The following is a 21368-nucleotide window of genomic DNA, read 5'->3' as shown; positions in this document are numbered from 1 at the left end:
TGTTCAGAGGTGGACTTGCTGGTGTGTTTTGGATCATTGTCCTGCTGCGTAACCCAAGTGCGCTTCAGTTTGAGGTCACGAACAGATGGCCGGACATTCGCCTTCAGGATTTTTTGGTAGGCAGAATTCATAGTTCCATTTTGTGTTCCTTTTCTGAAATGCTGTGTTACTTCTATGCCAGATGTCATGGGCCATATACCTTCCAAAAAGTTCAATTTTTGTTTTGTCAGTCCACTGAGTATTCTCCCCAAAGTCTTGGTGATCATCAAGATGTTTTCTGGCAAAACTGAGATGAGCATTTATGTTCTTTTTGCTCAGCAGTGGTTTTCATCTTGGAAGTCTGCCATACATGCCATTTTTGCCCAGTCTCTTTCTATGGTGGAGTAATGAACACAGACCTTAACTGAGGCAAGTGAGGCCTGCAGTTCTTTGGATGTTGTTTTAGGGTCTTTTGTGACCTCTTGGATGAGTAGTCGCTGCGCTCTTGGGGTAATTTTGGTGGGCCAGCCACTCCTGGGAAGGTTCACCACTGTTCCATGTTTTCGCCATTTGTGGATAATGGCTCTCACTGTAGTTCACTGGAGTCACAAAGCTTTAGAAGTGGCTTTATAACCTTTTCCAGACTGATAGATCTCAATTACTTTGTTTCTCATTTGTTCCTGAATGTATTTGGATTGCAGCATGACGTCTAGCTTGAGGATCTTTTGGTCTACTTCAATTTGTAAAGCAGGTCCTATTTAAGTGATTTCTTGATTGAGAACAGGTGTGACAGTAATCAGGCCTGTGTGTGGCTAGGGAAATTGAACTCAGCTTCCCAAAGATATGATAAACCACAGTTAATTTATGTTTTAAGGGGGGGAGCAATCACTTTTTTCACACAGGGCCCTGTAGGTTTGGATTTCTTTTTCCCTTAATAATACTTTTAACACTTTTTCACACCACTGTATTAGTGGAAATGGCCCAGGATGGGGGACATTATACCAGGAAAAGGTCCAGGATGGAGGACATTATACCTGTAAGAGGCCCAGGATGGGGGACATTATTACAATAAGGGGTCAGGATGGAGAGGCTCAGGATGGGAGACATTATTACAGGAAGAGGGACACTATTACATGAGAGAGCAAACACGTATGTCTTCACAGGATCTAGAACGCAATAAGGGCCCATACATCTGACGAACATGCAGGGGGGGGCCAGGTCCAAATTCTGCATCGGGGCCGATTGGACTCTAGTTACACCACTGCTTCTGAGTGTAATAGTATTCAATGAATGACCTTTCCAAAATCCCAATGGGGTGTGGCTAAGGAAGCTGCCAATTGTTCTTCTTCACCCTTTAGATCAGTGTTTATTTTCGTTAAGGTAAAGACTTAACCAATATGATGCAGATCTGAAGTATCACTAGCATGAGTAGCATGGCAACCTTATCTAATAGGATGTAGATGTTAGGAAGTGTATTCTGCAGTTCATAGATGGATTTACACTGTGCCAACAGCAGAATACCAGAAATGAAGCATGGAAGCCTGAAAACCCCTTTAAAGCCCGAAAGCGAATATCCTGAAAATAGGCATTATCACCATTTTAAGACACCAAATTCTTCATATAAAATGCTAAATATTTTTACATGGAGCCTGCACTTTGGAAGAGCATTGAGCATTACCAATATGGTACTGCTGTTCTGCCTAATAATAATAGTTATAATAATGTAATAATTATTTTTATTATTGTTGTTAGTATTACAGGACTGATGCTCTGTGAGTGAATCATTCTTCACGTTTTATTCTTCATTTCATCCCCTTCTCTATCTACAACACTGACGGTATAAACCCTTTCCTGCTACTAGAACATGACAAAGCAGAACTCCATGCCAGATGCACAAGCCATCTCACACATGCTAACCCCCGGGGACTCCATATTCAACTGATGATATTTATCTGACATTCAGTTTAATAATTCTGTTTTTATCACAGGTAAAAGAGGACAGATGACACTCCGATTGGGCACACTATCTACCATCACTTCTCTACAGCTGTCAGACAAGGCAGTGTTACGGATCTATACACTAACCCTTTCCAGGCCTGACCTAATGCTTTTCCCATATCACATACACGGCAACAAAGAATTCAAATACAAAGCCTTCTGCATCTGAATAATATAAAATAACATGACTGAATGGTTTAGAAGGACTTTAAAGTGCTAAATTGCTGATGGAAATATTATAGGATGCTCTTTCCAGGGAGGCAAGAGTTAAATTTCGTATATTGTTAGAAAATAAGCCCTGTAATAATACACAGTAGTAACAATCAAGTTTTCAATCCTAATTTTTTTCCTAATTAAATCCTATGCATTGTAATAGGATTTGTGTCATTCTATGGGTGTGAAGAAACAATAGGGAGAGCAAAGAATAAAAACGTAATCAGGGAATTGGAAGATTGGAAATACGTCTTGTAAATGAAATATCACTTTATTACAGTTCATCATAATAGTAAATTAATGGAGCCTTGTGATGTCATCAGCTAATAAGGGTGGGATGTGGAAGGGTGAACACAAAAAAGTGATGCAAAGGAAAGAGGGGACCAAAGGAAGGAAGTATGGAAGGAAAAAGAAAGAAAGGAAGGAAAAAGAAAGAAAGGAAAGAAAAAGAAAGAAAGGAAGGAAGGAAGGAAAAAGAAAGGAAGTAAAAAGAAAGGAAGGAAGAGAAAAAAGGAAGAAAGGAAGGAAGAAATACAGAAAGGAAGGAAGAAAAACAAGGAAGAAAGGAAGGAAGAAATACAGAAAGGAAGGAAGAAAAAAAAGAAAGAAAGGAAGAAAAGAAAGGATGAAAGAAAAAAAAGAAAGACAGATGATAGATAGACAGACACAACACATGACATGCATAGTCAGTGTCATACATGCTGCAGGGTATACAGAGTGGCTATGTGGACACCCCCACACCAGCAGGTGCCATCATAAAGGCAGGGCTGGGCTCTATGTGCATCTAACTAAGGGATTATGAAGCTTCTTTTTTCTGAGCATGCGCCTTTGTTCAGGCATGAGATGATGCTTAGCCTTCCTTTGTCTGCTGCTTGTATTTCTCCAAACATCATTATCTGATCTAGAATATTCTGTAGCCTCTTCCCAATCCCATACCTCTGTTAGGTCCCAGATTTCTTTGGATGAATCACACTTACAGTTGTACCAATAGCTAATAATTAACAAGTGCTTGTGGTGGCTGACCGGTGAAAAGAGTGTGATTACCTGTTATTGTGTATTATACTGGCACATACGCCATGCACAGGCTGGCACCGGCAGAGTATAGTCACACATGGGCACAGACCATCTAGGCTGCATTTCCTTCTTACTGAAGAATCAGACCAGAATCGCTATCATGGATCGCTGCCTTTATAGTCACAGGACTAATGAAAAGAAATCTGTTTTAAAGGTAACCTCTGGCTTTATGCGCTAATGCCAATAAATCTTATAAAAAATGGTTCATGGAGAACAATTCATCTCCAGGACCTAGACACAGTGGGGCTGATATTAAGCAGGACCCAAATTCAGGGCTTTAAATTAGATGGGCATTAAATACTAGAGTCCTGCAATAGCGGCCTGCATGTATGCCAAGATGGGTGAGGGCAGATGCAAATGGTGCCACCTACATAGGTCTTAGCCATCCTTTCTTCTATGTTATTTCCCATCATGCATGCAGTGCCTCCTTCTACAGGTGCCATTCTGGACTCTCCTGCTGTAAGACTTGCACTTGTTCCCAGAGCCCCCATTACCTTCCTCTGCACAATGTACTGTGACTATTTCTCAAGCCTGTCAGTGTGTAGCACTGGTGCACTGCAGGCATAATGCGCCCCGGGCTGGGGTGGATATGTAGATGCATTGCAGGGATGTTAGACATAAAAGTATCTGTATGTGCAGTGTAACAACTCACAATCTCTAAATCACACAGATGTCTCCTATATCAGGACGGATTTCAGCAATAGTCATTTATAGTGGAAAAGGAATGCTAGGCACTGCAATGCAGACAGCCAATGCCCAGGGAATCGGCCAACGGAGGTGTTCAGAGTACTGGGGAGTACTGTCCTAAAAAAGGGTAATTTCCATAATGCAAAGCCAATGTGTAGGTACCACAAAGCATGTGGGAACCAGAGATCCAGAATCATGTGCAGAGGAGCTTAGAAATGCACCTAGAGTGATGTGTGGAGAGATCATTGCCCATTCATATAGCCAGTAACAAATGACTTATAAATGATGCAGGATGAGGATTGAGACGTGTGTGAAGCCTGTGTGGGAAAGGGTTAAGGATTCAGAATCGTAAGTGTGTGTATAAGATAGACAGAAGGAACCATAGATGATTGATAGAGAAAGATAGATATGGGATAAATAAAGAGATGGATATAGATCGATAGATAAAGAGATATATAGAGAGATGGATATAGATCGATAGATAAAGAGATATATAGAGAGATAGATATAGATCGATAGATTGATATGGGATAAAGAGATAGATAGATATAAACAGATAATTATTAGATGATTAATAGATGATAGATATGTGGATAGATGATAAATAGATAGCTAAGAGATACATACTACATAGTAAAAAAATATATACAAAGATTATTGATAAATAGATGATAGATAGATGATAAATAATAGTGTGCTTGTGTGAGTGAAGCTGTATTTCTGGTGCTGCCTTATGCTCTCATACAGGTTCAGGGGTGCAGATTAGGGTGGGTGACTGAGGCATTCGCCCTGGGTGCTGGTGTGAGAGGGGGGGCCAGTCATCCACATTGCCCAGGCCTGGGTATTTAGATACATGGAGAAGGCAGAGCAGTTGCTCCTGGTGCAGCACAGCCCAGCTGCAGCCTTGCACAGCTGTATAAGCCAATAATGCACAGCCCCCTGCACACAATACACGACCATGTGGCTGATGACACCGGGCGGCAGCAGCCTCAGTACACAGCACTCACCTGCTCGCTGTCTCCGGCTGCAGCACTTGTGATGCTCTGATCGCTCTGATCAGCTGCTGCTTTGGAGAAGCTGGGGACAGAGCAGGCCCCGCCTACTATCAGCATAACCCCACCCGCTGGTATAAAGTAGAGCGTGTCACCAGCCTGACGTCGGCACATAGTCCCCGCCCATGTCCCCAAAGAAAGAACGAGAGCTGACAGAACTGTCATCTACAAGCAGCAGGAAGATGACACTCATAGAGAAACACTGGTCTCTGCACACAGCAGGAGCAGAAGACTGCAGCTATAGGGACACACTGGTCTGTGCACACAGCAGGAGCAGAAGACTGCAGCTATAGGGACACACTGGTCTGTGCACACAGCAGGAGCAGAAGACTGCAGCTATAGAGACACACTGGTCTGTGCACACAGCAGGAGCAGAAGACTGCAGCTATAGGGACACACTGGTCTGTGCACACAGCAGGAGCAGGAGACTGCAGCTATAGGGACACACTGGTCTGTGCACACAGCAGGAGCAGGAGACTGCAGCTATAGGGACACACTGGTCTGTGCACACAGCAGGAGCAGGAGACTGCAGCTATAGAGACACACTGGTCTGTGCACACAGCAGGAGCAGGAGACTGCAGCTATAGAGACACACTGGTCTGTGCACACAGCAGGAGCAGAAGACTGCAGCTATAGGGACACACTGGTCTGTGCACACAGCAGGAGCAGAAGACTGCAGCTATAGGGACACACTGGTCTGTGCACACAGCAGGAGCAGAAGAATGCAGCTATAGGGACACACTGGTCTGTGCACACAGCAGGAGCAGAAGACTGCAGCTATAGGGACACACTGGTCTGTTCACACAGCAGGAGCAGAAGACTGCAGCTATAGAGACACACTGGTCTGTGCACACAGCAGGAGCAGAAGACTGCAGCTATAGAGACACACTGGTCTGTGCACACAGCAGGAGCAGGAGACTGCAGCTATAGGGACACACTGGTCTGTGCACACAGCAGGAGCAGGAGACTGCAGCTATAGGGACACACTGGTCTGTGCACACAGCAGGAGCAGGAGACTGCAGCTATAGGGACACACTGGTCTGTGCACACAGCAGGAGCAGGAGACTGCAGCTATAGAGACACACTGGTCTGTGCACACAGCAGGAGCAGGAGACTGCAGCTATAGAGACACACTGGTCTGTGCACACAGCAGGAGCAGGAGACTGCAGCTATAGAGACACACTGGTCTGTGCACACAGCAGGAGCAGGAGACTGCAGCTATAGGGACACACTGGTCTGTGCACACAGCAGGAGCAGAAGAATGCAGCTATAGGGACACACTGGTCTGTGCACACAGCAGGAGCAGAAGACTGCAGCTATAGGGACACACTGGTCTGTTCACACAGCAGGAGCAGAAGACTGCAGCTATAGAGACACACTGGTCTGTGCACACAGCAGGAGCAGAAGACTGCAGCTATAGAGACACACTGGTCTGTGCACACAGCAGGAGCAGGAGACTGCAGCTATAGGGACACACTGGTCTGTGCACACAGCAGGAGCAGGAGACTGCAGCTATAGAGACACACTGGTCTGTGCACACAGCAGGAGCAGAAGACTGCAGCTATAGGGACACACTGGTCTGTGCACACAGCAGGAGCAGGAGACTGCAGCTATAGGGACACACTGGTCTGTGCACACAGCAGGAGCAGGAGACTGCAGCTATAGAGACACACTGGTCTGTGCACACAGCAGGAGCAGAAGACTGCAGCTATAGGGACACACTGGTCTGTGCACACAGCAGGAGCAGAAGACTGCAGCTATAGGAACACACTGGTCTGTGCACACAGCAGGAGCAGAAGACTGCAGCTATAGAGACACACTTGTCTGTGCACACAGCAGGAGCAGAAGACTACAGCTATAGAGACACACTGGTCTGTGCACACAGCAGTAGCAGGAGACTGCAGCTATAGAGACACACTGGTCAGTGCACACAGCAGGAGCAGAAGACTGCAGCTATAGATATACACTGGTCTGTGCACACAGCAGGAGACTGCAGCTATAGAGACACACTGGTCTGTGCCCACAGCAGGAGCAGAAGACTGCAGCTATAGATATACACTGGTCTGTGCACACAGCAGGAGCAGGAGACTGCAGCTATAGGGACACACTGGTCTGTGCACACAGCAGGAGCAGAAGACTGCAGCTATAGGGACACACTGGTCTGTGCACACAGCAGGAGCAGGAGACTGCAGCTATAGGGACACACTGGTCTGTGCACACAGCAGGAGACTGCAGGTATAGAGACACACTGGTCTGTGCACACAGCAGGAGCAGGAGACTGCAGCTATAGAGACACACTGGTCTGTGCACACAGCAGGAGCAGGAGACTGCAGCTATAGAGACACACTGGTCTCTGCACACAGCAGGAGCAGGAGACTGCAGCTATAGGGACACACTGGTCTCTGCACACAGCAGGAGCAGGAGACTGCAGCTATAGGGACACACTGGTCTGTGCACACAGCAGGAGACTGCAGCTATAGAGACACACTGGTCTGTGCACACAGCAGGAGCAGGAGACTGCAGCTATAGAGACACACTGGTCTGTGCACACAGCAGGAGCAGGAGACTGCAGCTATAGAGACACACTGGTCTGTGCACACAGCAGGAGCAGGAGACTGCAGCTATAGAGACACACTGGTCTGTGCACACAGCAGGAGCAGAAGACTGCAGCTATAGGGACACACTGGTCTGTGCACACAGCAGGAGCAGAAGACTGCAGCTATAGGGACACACTGGTCTGTGCACACAGCAGGAGCAGAAGACTGCAGCTATAGGGACACACTGGTCTGTGCACACAGCAGGAGCAGAAGACTGCAGCTATAGGGACACACTGGTCTGTGCACACAGCAGGAGCAGAAGACTGCAGCTATAGAGACACACTGGTCTGTGCACACAGCAGGAGCAGAAGACTGCAGCTATAGAGACACACTGGTCTGTGCACACAGCAGGAGCAGGAGACTGCAGCTATAGGGACACACTGGTCTGTGCACACAGCAGGAGCAGGAGACTGCAGCTATAGGGACACACTGGTCTGTGCACACAGCAGGAGCAGGAGACTGCAGCTATAGAGACACACTGGTCTGTGCACACAGCAGGAGCAGAAGACTGCAGCTATAGGGACACACTGGTCTGTGCACACAGCAGGAGCAGAAGACTGCAGCTATAGGGACACACTGGTCTGTGCACACAGCAGGAGCAGAAGACTGCAGCTATAGGGACACACTGGTCTGTGCACACAGCAGGAGCAGAAGAATGCAGCTATAGGGACACACTGGTCTGTGCACACAGCAGGAGCAGAAGACTGCAGCTATAGGGACACACTGGTCTGTTCACACAGCAGGAGCAGAAGACTGCAGCTATAGAGACACACTGGTCTGTGCACACAGCAGGAGCAGAAGACTGCAGCTATAGAGACACACTGGTCTGTGCACACAGCAGGAGCAGGAGACTGCAGCTATAGGGACACACTGGTCTGTGCACACAGCAGGAGCAGGAGACTGCAGCTATAGAGACACACTGGTCTGTGCACACAGCAGGAGCAGAAGACTGCAGCTATAGGGACACACTGGTCTGTGCACACAGCAGGAGCAGGAGACTGCAGCTATAGGGACACACTGGTCTGTGCACACAGCAGGAGCAGGAGACTGCAGCTATAGAGACACACTGGTCTGTGCACACAGCAGGAGCAGAAGACTGCAGCTATAGGGACACACTGGTCTGTGCACACAGCAGGAGCAGAAGACTGCAGCTATAGGAACACACTGGTCTGTGCACACAGCAGGAGCAGAAGACTGCAGCTATAGAGACACACTTGTCTGTGCACACAGCAGGAGCAGAAGACTACAGCTATAGAGACACACTGGTCTGTGCACACAGCAGTAGCAGGAGACTGCAGCTATAGAGACACACTGGTCACTGCACACAGCAGGAGCAGAAGACTGCAGCTATAGATATACACTGGTCTGTGCACACAGCAGGAGACTGCAGCTATAGAGACACACTGGTCTGTGCCCACAGCAGGAGCAGAAGACTGCAGCTATAGATATACACTGGTCTGTGCACACAGCAGGAGCAGGAGACTGCAGCTATAGGGACACACTGGTCTGTGCACACAGCAGGAGCAGAAGACTGCAGCTATAGGGACACACTGGTCTGTGCACACAGCAGGAGCAGGAGACTGCAGCTATAGGGACACACTGGTCTGTGCACACAGCAGGAGACTGCAGGTATAGAGACACACTGGTCTGTGCACACAGCAGGAGCAGGAGACTGCAGCTATAGAGACACACTGGTCTGTGCACACAGCAGGAGCAGAAGACTGCAGCTATAGGGACACACTGGTCTGTGCACACAGCAGGAGCAGGAGACTGCAGCTATAGGGACACACTGGTCTGTGCACACAGCAGGAGACTGCAGGTATAGAGACACACTGGTCTGTGCACACAGCAGGAGCAGAAGACTGCAGCTATAGGGACACACTGGTCTGTGCACACAGCAGGAGCAGGAGACTGCAGCTATAGGGACACACTGGTCTGTGCACACAGCAGGAGCAGGAGACTGCAGCTATAGGGACACACTGGTCTGTGCACACAGCAGGAGCAGGAGACTGCAGCTATAGAGACACACTGGTCTGTGCACACAGCAGGAGCAGGAGACTGCAGCTATAGAGACACACTGGTCTGTGCACACAGCAGGAGCAGAAGACTGCAGCTATAGGGACACACTGGTCTGTGCACACAGCAGGAGCAGAAGACTGCAGCTATAGGGACACACTGGTCTGTGCACACAGCAGGAGCAGAAGAATGCAGCTATAGGGACACACTGGTCTGTGCACACAGCAGGAGCAGAAGACTGCAGCTATAGGGACACACTGGTCTGTTCACACAGCAGGAGCAGAAGACTGCAGCTATAGAGACACACTGGTCTGTGCACACAGCAGGAGCAGAAGACTGCAGCTATAGAGACACACTGGTCTGTGCACACAGCAGGAGCAGGAGACTGCAGCTATAGGGACACACTGGTCTGTGCACACAGCAGGAGCAGGAGACTGCAGCTATAGAGACACACTGGTCTGTGCACACAGCAGGAGCAGAAGACTGCAGCTATAGGGACACACTGGTCTGTGCGCACAGCAGGAGCAGGAGACTGCAGCTATAGGGACACACTGGTCTGTGCACACAGCAGGAGCAGGAGACTGCAGCTATAGAGACACACTGGTCTGTGCACACAGCAGGAGCAGAAGACTGCAGCTATAGGGACACACTGGTCTGTGCACACAGCAGGAGCAGAAGACTGCAGCTATAGGAACACACTGGTCTGTGCACACAGCAGGAGCAGAAGACTGCAGCTATAGAGACACACTTGTCTGTGCACACAGCAGGAGCAGAAGACTACAGCTATAGAGACACACTGGTCTGTGCACACAGCAGTAGCAGGAGACTGCAGCTATAGAGACACACTGGTCTGTGCCCACAGCAGGAGCAGAAGACTGCAGCTATAGATATACACTGGTCTGTGCACACAGCAGGAGCAGGAGACTGCAGCTATAGGGACACACTGGTCTGTGCACACAGCAGGAGACTGCAGGTATAGAGACACACTGGTCTGTGCACACAGCAGGAGCAGGAGACTGCAGCTATAGAGACACACTGGTCTGTGCACACAGCAGGAGCAGGAGACTGCAGCTATAGAGACACACTGGTCTCTGCACACAGCAGGAGCAGGAGACTGCAGCTATAGGGACACACTGGTCTCTGCACACAGCAGGAGCAGGAGACTGCAGCTATAGGGACACACTGGTCTGTGCACACAGCAGGAGACTGCAGCTATAGAGACACACTGGTCTGTGCACACAGCAGGAGCAGGAGACTGCAGCTATAGAGACACACTGGTCTGTGCACACAGCAGGAGCAGGAGACTGCAGCTATAGAGACACACTGGTCTGTGCACACAGCAGGAGCAGGAGACTGCAGCTATAGAGACACACTGGTCTGTGCACACAGCAGGAGCAGAAGACTGCAGCTATAGGGACACACTGGTCTGTGCACACAGCAGGAGCAGAAGACTGCAGCTATAGGGACACACTGGTCTGTGCACACAGCAGGAGCAGAAGACTGCAGCTATAGGGACACACTGGTCTGTGCACACAGCAGGAGCAGAAGACTGCAGCTATAGGGACACACTGGTCTGTGCACACAGCAGGAGCAGAAGACTGCAGCTATAGAGACACACTGGTCTGTGCACACAGCAGGAGCAGAAGACTGCAGCTATAGAGACACACTGGTCTGTGCACACAGCAGGAGCAGGAGACTGCAGCTATAGGGACACACTGGTCTGTGCACACAGCAGGAGCAGGAGACTGCAGCTATAGGGACACACTGGTCTGTGCACACAGCAGGAGCAGGAGACTGCAGCTATAGAGACACACTGGTCTGTGCACACAGCAGGAGCAGAAGACTGCAGCTATAGGGACACACTGGTCTGTGCACACAGCAGGAGCAGAAGACTGCAGCTATAGGGACACACTGGTCTGTGCACACAGCAGGAGCAGAAGACTGCAGCTATAGGGACACACTGGTCTGTGCACACAGCAGGAGCAGAAGAATGCAGCTATAGGGACACACTGGTCTGTGCACACAGCAGGAGCAGAAGACTGCAGCTATAGGGACACACTGGTCTGTTCACACAGCAGGAGCAGAAGACTGCAGCTATAGAGACACACTGGTCTGTGCACACAGCAGGAGCAGAAGACTGCAGCTATAGAGACACACTGGTCTGTGCACACAGCAGGAGCAGGAGACTGCAGCTATAGGGACACACTGGTCTGTGCACACAGCAGGAGCAGGAGACTGCAGCTATAGAGACACACTGGTCTGTGCACACAGCAGGAGCAGAAGACTGCAGCTATAGGGACACACTGGTCTGTGCACACAGCAGGAGCAGGAGACTGCAGCTATAGGGACACACTGGTCTGTGCACACAGCAGGAGCAGGAGACTGCAGCTATAGAGACACACTGGTCTGTGCACACAGCAGGAGCAGAAGACTGCAGCTATAGGGACACACTGGTCTGTGCACACAGCAGGAGCAGAAGACTGCAGCTATAGGAACACACTGGTCTGTGCACACAGCAGGAGCAGAAGACTGCAGCTATAGAGACACACTTGTCTGTGCACACAGCAGGAGCAGAAGACTACAGCTATAGAGACACACTGGTCTGTGCACACAGCAGTAGCAGGAGACTGCAGCTATAGAGACACACTGGTCACTGCACACAGCAGGAGCAGAAGACTGCAGCTATAGATATACACTGGTCTGTGCACACAGCAGGAGACTGCAGCTATAGAGACACACTGGTCTGTGCCCACAGCAGGAGCAGAAGACTGCAGCTATAGATATACACTGGTCTGTGCACACAGCAGGAGCAGGAGACTGCAGCTATAGGGACACACTGGTCTGTGCACACAGCAGGAGCAGAAGACTGCAGCTATAGGGACACACTGGTCTGTGCACACAGCAGGAGCAGGAGACTGCAGCTATAGGGACACACTGGTCTGTGCACACAGCAGGAGACTGCAGGTATAGAGACACACTGGTCTGTGCACACAGCAGGAGCAGGAGACTGCAGCTATAGAGACACACTGGTCTGTGCACACAGCAGGAGCAGGAGACTGCAGCTATAGAGACACACTGGTCTCTGCACACAGCAGGAGCAGGAGACTGCAGCTATAGGGACACACTGGTCTCTGCACACAGCAGGAGCAGGAGACTGCAGCTATAGGGACACACTGGTCTGTGCACACAGCAGGAGACTGCAGCTATAGAGACACACTGGTCTGTGCACACAGCAGGAGCAGGAGACTGCAGCTATAGAGACACACTGGTCTGTGCACACAGCAGGAGCAGGAGACTGCAGCTATAGAGACACACTGGTCTGTGCACACAGCAGGAGCAGGAGACTGCAGCTATAGAGACACACTGGTCTGTGCACACAGCAGGAGCAGGAGACTGCAGCTATAGGGACACACTGGTCTGTGCACACAGCAGGAGCAGGAGACTGCAGCGATAGGGACACACTGGTCTGTGCACACAGCAGGAGCAGGAGATTGCAGCTATAGGGACACACTGGTCTGAGCACACAGCCGGAGCAGGAGACTGCAGCTATAGGGACACACTGGTCTGTGCACACAGCAGGAGCAGGAGACTGCAGCTATAGGGACACACTGATCTGTGCACAAAGCAGGAGCAGGAGACTGCAGCTATAGAGACACACTGGTCTGTGCACACAGCAGGAGCAGGAGACTGCAGCTATAGAGACACACTGGTCTGTGCACACAGCAGGAGCAGGAGACTGCAGCTATAGAGACACACTGGTCTGTGCACACAGCAGGAGCAGGAGACTGCAGCTATAGGGACACACTGGTCTGTGCACACAGCACGAGCAGGAGACTGCAGCTATAGGGACACACTGGTCTGAGCACACAGCAGGAGCAGGAGACTGCAGCTATAGGGACACACTGATCTGTGCACAAAGCAGGAGCAGGAGACTGCAGCTATAGGGACACACTGGTCTGTGCACACAGCAGGCGCAGAAGACTGCAGCTATAGGGACACACTGGTCTGTGCACACAGCAGGAGCAGGAGACTGCAGCTATAGGGACACACTGGTCTGTGCACACAGCAGGAGCAGGTGACTGCAGCTATAGGGACACACTGGTCTCTGCACACAGCAGGAGCAGGAGACTGCAGCTATAGGGACACACTGGTCTGTGCACACAGCAGGAGCAGGAGACTGCAGCTATAGGGACACACTGGTCTGTGCACACAGCAGGAGCAGGAGACTGCAGCTATAGGGACACACTGGTCTGTGCACTCAGCCGGAGCAGAAGACTGCAGCTATAGGGACACACTGGTCTGTGCACACAGCAGGAGCAGGAGACTACATCTATAGGGACACACTGGTCTGTGCACACAGCAGGAGCAGAAGAATGCAGCTATAGGGACACACTGGTCTGTGCACACAGCAGGAGCAGAAGACTGCAGCTATAGGGACACACTGGTCTGTTCACACAGCAGGAGCAGAAGACTGCAGCTATAGAGACACACTGGTCTGTGCACACAGCAGGAGCAGAAGACTGCAGCTATAGAGACACACTGGTCTGTGCACACAGCAGGAGCAGGAGACTGCAGCTATAGGGACACACTGGTCTGTGCACACAGCAGGAGCAGGAGACTGCAGCTATAGAGACACACTGGTCTGTGCACACAGCAGGAGCAGAAGACTGCAGCTATAGGGACACACTGGTCTGTGCACACAGCAGGAGCAGGAGACTGCAGCTATAGGGACACACTGGTCTGTGCACACAGCAGGAGACTGCAGGTATAGAGACACACTGGTCTGTGCACACAGCAGGAGCAGAAGACTGCAGCTATAGGGACACACTGGTCTGTGCACACAGCAGGAGCAGGAGACTGCAGCTATAGGGACACACTGGTCTGTGCACACAGCAGGAGCAGGAGACTGCAGCTATAGGGACACACTGGTCTGTGCACACAGCAGGAGCAGGAGACTGCAGCTATAGAGACACACTGGTCTGTGCACACAGCAGGAGCAGGAGACTGCAGCTATAGAGACACACTGGTCTGTGCACACAGCAGGAGCAGAAGACTGCAGCTATAGGGACACACTGGTCTGTGCACACAGCAGGAGCAGAAGACTGCAGCTATAGGGACACACTGGTCTGTGCACACAGCAGGAGCAGAAGAATGCAGCTATAGGGACACACTGGTCTGTGCACACAGCAGGAGCAGAAGACTGCAGCTATAGGGACACACTGGTCTGTTCACACAGCAGGAGCAGAAGACTGCAGCTATAGAGACACACTGGTCTGTGCACACAGCAGGAGCAGAAGACTGCAGCTATAGAGACACACTGGTCTGTGCACACAGCAGGAGCAGGAGACTGCAGCTATAGGGACACACTGGTCTGTGCACACAGCAGGAGCAGGAGACTGCAGCTATAGAGACACACTGGTCTGTGCACACAGCAGGAGCAGAAGACTGCAGCTATAGGGACACACTGGTCTGTGCGCACAGCAGGAGCAGGAGACTGCAGCTATAGGGACACACTGGTCTGTGCACACAGCAGGAGCAGGAGACTGCAGCTATAGAGACACACTGGTCTGTGCACACAGCAGGAGCAGAAGACTGCAGCTATAGGGACACACTGGTCTGTGCACACAGCAGGAGCAGAAGACTGCAGCTATAGGAACACACTGGTCTGTGCACACAGCAGGAGCAGAAGACTGCAGCTATAGAGACACACTTGTCTGTGCACACAGCAGGAGCAGAAGACTACAGCTATAGAGACACACTGGTCTGTGCACACAGCAGTAGCAGGAGACTGCAGCTATAGAGACACACTGGTCTGTGCCCACAGCAGGAGCAGAAGACTGCAGCTATAGATATACACTGGTCTGTGCACACAGCAGGAGCAGGAGACTGCAGCTATAGGGACACACTGGTCTGTGCACACAGCAGGAGCAGAAGACTGCAGCTATAGGGACACACTGGTCTGTGCACACAGCAGGAGCAGGAGACTGCAGCTATAGGGACACACTGGTCTGTGCACACAGCAGGAGACTGCAGGTATAGAGACACACTGGTCTGTGCACACAGCAGGAGCAGGAGACTGCAGCTATAGAGACACACTGGTCTGTGCACACAGCAGGAGCAGGAGACTGCAGCTATAGAGACACACTGGTCTCTGCACACAGCAGGAGCAGGAGACTGCAGCTATAGGGACACACTGGTCTCTGCACACAGCAGGAGCAGGAGACTGCAGCTATAGGGACACACTGGTCTGTGCACACAGCAGGAGACTGCAGCTATAGAGACACACTGGTCTGTGCACACAGCAGGAGCAGGAGACTGCAGCTATAGAGACACACTGGTCTGTGCACACAGCAGGAGCAGGAGACTGCAGCTATAGAGACACACTGGTCTGTGCACACAGCAGGAGCAGGAGACTGCAGCTATAGAGACACACTGGTCTGTGCACACAGCAGGAGCAGAAGACTGCAGCTATAGGGACACACTGGTCTGTGCACACAGCAGGAGCAGAAGACTGCAGCTATAGGGACACACTGGTCTGTGCACACAGCAGGAGCAGAAGACTGCAGCTATAGGGACACACTGGTCTGTGCACACAGCAGGAGCAGAAGACTGCAGCTATAGGGACACACTGGTCTGTGCACACAGCAGGAGCAGAAGACTGCAGCTATAGAGACACACTGGTCTGTGCACACAGCAGGAGCAGAAGACTGCAGCTATAGAGACACACTGGTCTGTGCACACAGCAGGAGCAGGAGACTGCAGCTATAGGGACACACTGGTCTGTGCACACAGCAGGAGCAGGAGACTGCAGCTATAGGGACACACTGGTCTGTGCACACAGCAGGAGCAGGAGACTGCAGCTATAGAGACACACTGGTCTGTGCACACAGCAGGAGCAGAAGACTGCAGCTATAGGGACACACTGGTATGTGCACACAGCAGGAGCAGAAGACTGCAGCTATAGGGACACACTGGTCTGTGCACACAGCAGGAGCAGAAGACTGCAGCTATAGGGACACACTGGTCTGTGCACACAGCAGGAGCAGAAGAATGCAGCTATAGGGACACACTGGTCTGTGCACACAGCAGGAGCAGAAGACTGCAGCTATAGGGACACACTGGTCTGTCACACAGCAGGAGCAGAAGACTGCAGCTATAGAGACACACTGGTCTGTGCACACAGCAGGAGCAGAAGACTGCAGCTATAGAGACACACTGGTCTGTGCACACAGCAGGAGCAGGAGACTGCAGCTATAGGGACACACTGGTCTGTGCACACAGCAGGAGCAGGAGACTGCAGCTATAGAGACACACTGGTCTGTGCACACAGCAGGAGCAGAAGACTGCAGCTATAGGGACACACTGGTCTGTGCACACAGCAGGAGCAGGAGACTGCAGCTATAGGGACACACTGGTCTGTGCACACAGCAGGAGCAGGAGACTGCAGCTATAGAGACACACTGGTCTGTGCACACAGCAGGAGCAGAAGACTGCAGCTATAGGGACACACTGGTCTGTGCACACAGCAGGAGCAGAAGACTGCAGCTATAGGAACACACTGGTCTGTGCACACAGCAGGAGCAGAAGACTGCAGCTATAGAGACACACTTGTCTGTGCACACAGCAGGAGCAGAAGACTACAGCTATAGAGACACACTGGTCTGTGCACACAGCAGTAGCAGGAGACTGCAGCTATAGAGACACACTGGTCACTGCACACAGCAGGAGCAGAAGACTGCAGCTATAGATATACACTGGTCTGTGCACACAGCAGGAGACTGCAGCTATAGAGACACACTGGTCTGTGCCCACAGCAGGAGCAGAAGACTGCAGCTATAGATATACACTGGTCTGTGCACACAGCAGGAGCAGGAGACTGCAGCTATAGGGACACACTGGTCTGTGCACACAGCAGGAGCAGAAGACTGCAGCTATAGGGACACACTGGTCTGTGCACACAGCAGGAGCAGGAGACTGCAGCTATAGGGACACACTGGTCTGTGCACACAGCAGGAGACTGCAGGTATAGAGACACACTGGTCTGTGCACACAGCAGGAGCAGGAGACTGCAGCTATAGAGACACACTGGTCTGTGCACACAGCAGGAGCAGGAGACTGCAGCTATAGAGACACACTGGTCTCTGCACACAGCAGGAGCAGGAGACTGCAGCTATAGGGACACACTGGTCTCTGCACACAGCAGGAGCAGGAGACTGCAGCTATAGGGACACACTGGTCTGTGCACACAGCAGGAGACTGCAGCTATAGAGACACACTGGTCTGTGCACACAGCAGGAGCAGGAGACTGCAGCTATAGAGACACACTGGTCTGTGCACACAGCAGGAGCAGGAGACTGCAGCTATAGAGACACACTGGTCTGTGCACACAGCAGGAGCAGGAGACTGCAGCTATAGAGACACACTGGTCTGTGCACACAGCAGGAGCAGGAGACTGCAGCTATAGGGACACACTGGTCTGTGCACACAGCAGGAGCAGGAGACTGCAGCGATAGGGACACACTGGTCTGTGCACACAGCACGAGCAGGAGATTGCAGCTATAGGGACACACTGGTCTGAGCACACAGCCGGAGCAGGAGACTGCAGCTATAGGGACACACTGGTCTGTGCACACAGCAGGAGCAGGAGACTGCAGCTATAGGGACACACTGATCTGTGCACAAAGCAGGAGCAGGAGACTGCAGCTATAGAGACACACTGGTCTGTGCACACAGCAGGAGCAGGAGACTGCAGCTATAGAGACACACTGGTCTGTGCACACAGCAGGAGCAGGAGACTGCAGCTATAGAGACACACTGGTCTGTGCACACAGCAGGAGCAGGAGACTGCAGCTATAGGGACACACTGGTCTGTGCACACAGCACGAGCAGGAGACTGCAGCTATAGGGACACACTGGTCTGAGCACACAGCAGGAGCAGGAGACTGCAGCTATAGGGACACACTGATCTGTGCACAAAGCAGGAGCAGGAGACTGCAGCTATAGGGACACACTGGTCTGTGCACACAGCAGGCGCAGAAGACTGCAGCTATAGGGACACACTGGTCTGTGCACACAGCAGGAGCAGGAGACTGCAGCTATAGGGACACACTGGTCTGTGCACACAGCAGGAGCAGGTGACTGCAGCTATAGGGACACACTGGTCTCTGCACACAGCAGGAGCAGGAGACTGCAGCTATAGGGACACACTGGTCTGTGCACACAGCAGGAGCAGGAGACTGCAGCTATAGGGACACACTGGTCTGTGCACACAGCAGGAGCAGGAGACTGCAGCTATAGGGACACACTGGTCTGTGCACACAGCCGGAGCAGAAGACTGCAGCTATAGGGACACACTGGTCTGTGCACACAGCAGGAGCAGGAGACTACATCTATAGGGACACACTGGTCTGTGCACACAGCAGGAGCAGAAGAATGCAGCTATAGGGACACACTGGTCTGTGCACACAGCAGGAGCAGAAGACTGCAGCTATAGGGACACACTGGTCTGTTCACACAGCAGGAGCAGAAGACTGCAGCTATAGAGACACACTGGTCTGTGCACACAGCAGGAGCAGAAGACTGCAGCTATAGAGACACACTGGTCTGTGCACACAGCAGGAGCAGGAGACTGCAGCTATAGGGACACACTGGTCTGTGCACACAGCAGGAGCAGGAGACTGCAGCTATAGAGACACACTGGTCTGTGCACACAGCAGGAGCAGAAGACTGCAGCTATAGGGACACACTGGTCTGTGCGCACAGCAGGAGCAGGAGACTGCAGCTATAGGGACACACTGGTCTGTGCACACAGCAGGAGCAGGAGACTGCAGCTATAGAGACACACTGGTCTGTGCACACAGCAGGAGCAGAAGACTGCAGCTATAGGGACACACTGGTCTGTGCACACAGCAGGAGCAGAAGACTGCAGCTATAGGAACACACTGGTCTGTGCACACAGCAGGAGCAGAAGACTGCAGCTATAGAGACACACTTGTCTGTGCACACAGCAGGAGCAGAAGACTACAGCTATAGAGACACACTGGTCTGTGCACACAGCAGTAGCAGGAGACTGCAGCTATAGAGACACACTGGTCTGTGCCCACAGCAGGAGCAGAAGACTGCAGCTATAGATATACACTGGTCTGTGCACACAGCAGGAGCAGGAGACTGCAGCTATAGGGACACACTGGTCTGTGCACACAGCAGGAGCAGAAGACTGCAGCTATAGGGACACACTGGTCTGTGCACACAGCAGGAGCAGGAGACTGCAGCTATAGGGACACACTGGTCTGTGCACACAGCAGGAGACTGCAGGTATAGAGACACACTGGTCTGTGCACACAGCAGGAGCAGGAGACTGCAGCTATAGAGACACACTGGTCTGTGCACACAGCAGGAGCAGGAGACTGCAGCTATAGAGACACACTGGTCTCTGCACACAGCAGGAGCAGGAGACTGCAGCTATAGGGACACACTGGTCTCTGCACACAGCAGGAGCAGGAGACTGCAGCTATAGGGACACACTGGTCTGTGCACACAGCAGGAGACTGCAGCTATAGAGACACACTGGTCTGTGCACACAGCAGGAGCAGGAGACTGCAGCTATAGAGACACACTGGTCTGTGCACACAGCAGGAGCAGGAGACTGCAGCTATAGAGACACACTGGTCTGTGCACACAGCAGGAGCAGGAGACTGCAGCTATAGAGACACACTGGTCTGTGCACACAGCAGGAGCAGAAGACTGCAGCTATAGGGACACACTGGTCTGTGCACACAGCAGGAGCAGAAGACTGCAGCTATAGGGACACACTGGTCTGTGCACACAGCAGGAGCAGAAGACTGCAGCTATAGGGACACACTGGTCTGTGCACACAGCAGGAGCAGAAGACTGCAGCTATAGGGACACACTGGTCTGTGCACACAGCAGGAGCAGAAGACTGCAGCTATAGAGACACACTGGTCTGTGCACACAGCAGGAGCAGAAGACTGCAGCTATAGAGACACACTGGTCTGTGCACACAGCAGGAGCAGGAGACTGCAGCTATAGGGACACACTGGTCTGTGCACACAGCAGGAGCAGGAGACTGCAGCTATAGGGACACACTGGTCTGTGCACACAGCAGGAGCAGGAGACTGCAGCTATAGAGACACACTGGTCTGTGCACACAGCAGGAGCAGAAGACTGCAGCTATAGGGACACACTGGTCTGTGCACACAGCAGGAGCAGAAGACTGCAGCTATAGGGACACACTGGTCTGTGCACACAGCAGGAGCAGAAGACTGCAGCTATAGGGACACACTGGTCTGTGCACACAGCAGGAGCAGAAGAATGCAGCTATAGGGACACACTGGTCTGTGCACACAGCAGGAGCAGAAGACTGCAGCTATAGGGACACACTGGTCTGTTCACACAGCAGGAGCAGAAGACTGCAGCTATAGAGACACACTGGTCTGTGCACACAGCAGGAGCAGAAGACTGCAGCTATAGAGACACACTGGTCTGTGCACACAGCAGGAGCAGGAGACTGCAGCTATAGGGACACACTGGTCTGTGCACACAGCAGGAGCAGGAGACTGCAGCTATAGAGGCACACTGGTCTGTGCACACAGCAGGAGCAGAAGACTGCAGCTATAGGGACACACTGGTCTGTGCACACAGCAGGAGCAGGAGACTGCAGCTATAGGGACACACTGGTCTGTGCACACAGCAGGAGCAGGAGACTGCAGCTATAGAGACACACTGGTCTGTG

General features: G+C 51.7%; 1 protein-coding gene across 11 annotated transcripts in view; it reads right to left on the bottom strand.

The window, feature by feature from the left end:
- The window catches only part of MAP2 (microtubule associated protein 2), a 304763-nt gene extending 299692 nt beyond the window's left edge, over positions 1-5071 (bottom strand). For 10 of the 11 annotated variants that reach the window (XM_073646562.1, XM_073646567.1, XM_073646566.1 and 7 more), the window contains exon 1: positions 4959-5071. The gene's annotated coding sequence lies outside the window, so the exon portion shown is untranslated. The remainder of the gene's footprint in view (positions 1-4958) is intronic. The other variant, XM_073646565.1, reaches the window with a different exon arrangement.
- Positions 5072-21368: the final 16297 nt, after the last annotated feature.

This window comes from Phyllobates terribilis, unplaced genomic scaffold (genome assembly GCF_046119375.1).
Source record: "Phyllobates terribilis strain yellow unplaced genomic scaffold, ASM4611937v1 Scaffold_9__5_contigs__length_417890890, whole genome shotgun sequence".
Lineage (NCBI taxonomy): Eukaryota > Metazoa > Chordata > Amphibia > Anura > Dendrobatidae > Phyllobates > Phyllobates terribilis.
This window is presented reverse-complemented; position numbering and strand designations above follow the sequence as displayed.